This window comes from Passer domesticus, chromosome 11, assembly GCF_036417665.1.
Source record: "Passer domesticus isolate bPasDom1 chromosome 11, bPasDom1.hap1, whole genome shotgun sequence".
NCBI lineage: Eukaryota > Metazoa > Chordata > Aves > Passeriformes > Passeridae > Passer > Passer domesticus.
This window is the reverse complement of record NC_087484.1, coordinates 31,007,654-31,010,780: the sequence shown is the minus strand read 5'-3', so window position 1 is coordinate 31,010,780 and position 3,127 is coordinate 31,007,654. Positions and strand designations below refer to the sequence as shown.

Here is a 3,127-nt window from a genome sequence, read left to right as displayed (position 1 = left end):
TCAAAAAACACAGAGCTGTTGCACCTGGGGACATGTTTACTGGAAGACCTGGCAGTGCTGGGGGAACAGTTGGACTTGATGATCCTTGAGTGTTTTCCCAACATTAATGATCCTGTGATCCTATATTGTAACCCTATATTGTGTCTGTGTGAGCTAAACACGTTTTTGTCAAATCCTTCAGTGAACTTTGAAGCCCTGATCATTGCAATGTCCGTGGTGGGAGGAACACTTCTGATCATGTTGGGGGTGTGCTGCTGCTGCTGTTGTTGTAAGAAAAAGAGCAAAAAGTAAGTATTGGGGGGTGCCGTGATTGTGGAGCAGCTCAGATGCAGCCGTGTGCTGCTGCAGGACTGAGTGCTGAGTGCACTAAGGGGTTTTTCTGTCCACCAGGCCGGACAAGGATGATGAGAGAGCAGCCAGGGAGCGGGAGAAGAGGCGGGTGCGGCAGGAGGAGAGGTGAGTTTGTACCACAGGCCCTGAGGCTGCAGGATGATTTGGCTGCTGTCTGTGCCATCAAATGTGATGCCAGGAGGCACGTGGGGCTCAGCACATGCAGTCAGTGGCTGCTTCAGCCCTAGCTCACACACAAGCCTCATTAGGAGTGTCACGCCGGGGTGACTCGTGGATGTAGCATCACAAGTTTTGTGTATGCAGCTCCCTGAGGGCTGCTGATGTGTGGGCTCTGGTGGTCCCCAGAGACTCCCTGAGGTGGCAGGCTGAGCAAACCTGCCAGCCTGGAGCTCCCTTGTTTGGGAATAAGCAAGGAGCTCTGGCTCTTCTTGTTCCCTTTTGTACCACCAGTCACTGACTCATGGCTTTTTTGTTTGCCTCTCGCAGGAGAGCAGAGATGAAATCACGGCATGATGAAATCCGAAGAAAATACGGTACAGTGCTGACGTGAGTGATTCAAACTAAGCTTTAGATGAAGCAGCCTCTGTAACTGTGCTCCTTGCCATGGTTACAGCTGTAGATGAGACCTGGCCAGCAGGGAAAATATGGTCCCTGCTTCTCTTGGCTCAGAGTAAGTGTAGAGATGCTGGGGTCATGGTGTGTGAGCCCATACAAGGGCTATTTTTCCTGGGCAGGGAAGAGGAAGTGTATAATATTCTCCAGAATGTGTCCTCCAAGCTTACCACGTGGGAGAAGTTGATGGAGCTTGACTAGAAGGTAGAAGCAGAAGCTGGCAGACACAGCACCATCATAATCCTGTTACCCTTCAGACACAGCCCTCCAGTAATTCTGTGGTGAGCCAGCAGTCTGAGGTGTGGGGCCAGGTAGGAATCAGAATGCCCACAGCTGCAGGAGCACAGAGCAGGCACTAATCCCACCCCAATCCCTCTGCTCCTCTGTGCCAGCAGTGGTGTCTCAGTCCCCTGGGGATGGGAGTGCACAGCCTCCCTCCTGGGGCTGAACTGCCCCTCAGGTGAGTCCCACAGACCTGGGCCAGGTCTGGACCTGCCTGAGGAGAACATCAACTTGGAAGTTGCGCTGTCCCTCCAGCCTGCCCACTGGAGCTGCCGGGGGCTCTGCCAGTGTCTGGCTGTGGAGCACTTGGGCTCATGCATGCTGCACTTGGTGGTCTCTGGCTTTGGAGGGGCTGTAGGGAAAACTAGAGACCTTTCCTCTGCCTGCAGCTGCTACCCACTGCAGGTACAGGTTAGGCAGGAGATTCCAGGGCCTCTGGATGGGCTGGATCCTTTAGGAAAGAAAGAGCAGGCAAAGCTGTGCCTGAAGGAGCTCTTGGTATGGGAAGCATCTGCCTGTGGAAGGGCTGTGCTCTGGGTCTGTCTTGCCATGTCAGAGTTGTCTTGCTGCAGCCTGACCCCAGAGTTTGCAATCTTGTCCTTTGTGGCTCTTCTTCAGAAGTGTTGAGCTGGGAAAGGATCAAACAGCATGGCACATGGCTTGTTGCTAGCCCAAAAGTCAGCCCCATACCCTGCCTTGCCATTTCCCAGTCTCGATGCAGGAGCAGGGAAGCAAGTCTAAGAACAGTTTTAATTTAATTTGGGTCTGGGCTCTTTGCTTGTAATCCAGTCTGACAGAAGGGCTGTGTAGAGGGGAGAGCTCTGGAAGATTAGGCAGGCTGCTTGACCTGGACTGTGCATGGCCTGCCTGGGAGAGGAGTTTGCCATCAGGTCAAGCTTCTCAATGGATGTCTCCTCTTGTGCAGAAGGGGAGAGTGAAACAGTGCTGACTGTGGGCACTGCTCAAGTAAGAGCAGGTGTTTTGGGAGAACTGCAGCTGGGAGGCTTGAGGATGCTCAAATGACAAAGAGTTATTTCCCAGGACTGGTTTTCTTGCTGGCTGTGACCACTGTGGGAGCTGCTGTCTGAACAAATCTCTTTTCTCTTCTAGGCCTGTTCAAGGAAGAGAACCCTTACGCAAAATTTGAGAATTAGCATCTCCAGACACACCCACCCACCCTGGTGAACAGTGCCTTCTGCAGAGCCAAAAGTCTCCAGGCTTCCCCCCACCACCATGGTGCCACTTCAACTGCCACAGAAGATGACCCAAATCCTTGGTGACACCATTGTCCCCACTCCAGGTGCTTGGTCTGCCCAGACTTTGCTCTTGCCCTGCTGGTGCAAGAAACCATGGTGACAATACTGGAAGATGGGGCATTTTTTCCTCACTCACCCCAGGGTGGTTGTGGTGTCCAAAGCAATGCACGTAACAGTCCTTGTCCCAGCCAAGGGCAAAAGCAATGTCACACATCTCCCTCACTCCTGCCTCACCAAGGACACTTCATGCACACAGAGCTAGCCTCTTCTGCTCTTCCTCCCCCTCTTTTTTTTTTTCTTTTAGTATATGCAAAAGCCAGCAAGAGTTTCCTGACGTAAGGGCTAGCAGGAGGCTTTGGCTGTCACTCCAGGTGCATGCACTTATCCCAGCACATTAGCAGTCCTCTCAAAGAGCACAAGTTTCTGGTGATCTGGTGCTTCCAGGAGGAAGGTCTTATGTGCACCTTCTCACTTGCAACTAATCTGGGGAAATGCCCCAACTCTCCTACCTCTCTGTGCCTTTCTAGAAAGGTGGTCTTGGGCTCAATGGCCACGTCTGTTAGCAATACTGTAAGTTTCAAGTGCATTTACAATATGCTGACTGTATATTAAACTGATTCAATTAC

General features: G+C 52.1%; 1 long non-coding RNA gene across 1 annotated transcript; it reads left to right on the top strand.

Moving 5' to 3' along the window:
• The first annotated feature begins 402 nt into the window (after positions 1 to 402).
• LOC135278500 (uncharacterized) lies at positions 403 to 3,127 on the top strand. Its single transcript, XR_010345992.1, has 3 exons — positions 403 to 456; positions 838 to 884; positions 2,356 to 3,127. It is a non-coding gene; the product is annotated as an uncharacterized LOC135278500 (long non-coding RNA).